This window comes from Vombatus ursinus, unplaced genomic scaffold, assembly GCF_900497805.2.
Source record: "Vombatus ursinus unplaced genomic scaffold, bare-nosed wombat genome assembly UNPS02010304.1, whole genome shotgun sequence".
Classification (NCBI taxonomy): Eukaryota; Metazoa; Chordata; class Mammalia; order Diprotodontia; family Vombatidae; genus Vombatus; species Vombatus ursinus.
Window position 1 is genome coordinate 3192313 of NW_020950082.1, and position 264 is coordinate 3192576.

The 264-nt window shown below is 48.5% G+C and overlaps 1 protein-coding gene across 4 annotated transcripts in view; it reads right to left on the reverse strand.

Moving 5' to 3' along the window:
- Window positions 1–264, reverse strand: part of PCCA (propionyl-CoA carboxylase subunit alpha) — a 473473-nt gene that overhangs the window by 472672 nt on the left and 537 nt on the right. The window lies entirely within an intron of this gene.

Here is a 264-nt window from a genome sequence, read left to right on the forward strand (position 1 = left end):
ACAACTGTGTAGTTAGACCACCAGACACACACACAGACACAACTGTGCAGTTAGACTACCTCTACACACACACAGACACAACTGTGCAGTTAGACCCCCTCTACACACACACAGACAGAACTGTGTAGCTGGACCACTAGACACACACACACGGACAGAACTGTGCAGTTAGAGCACCTCTACACACACAGACAGAATTGTGTAGTTAGACCACCAGACACACACACAGACAGAACTGTGTAGTTAGACCCCCTCTACACACAC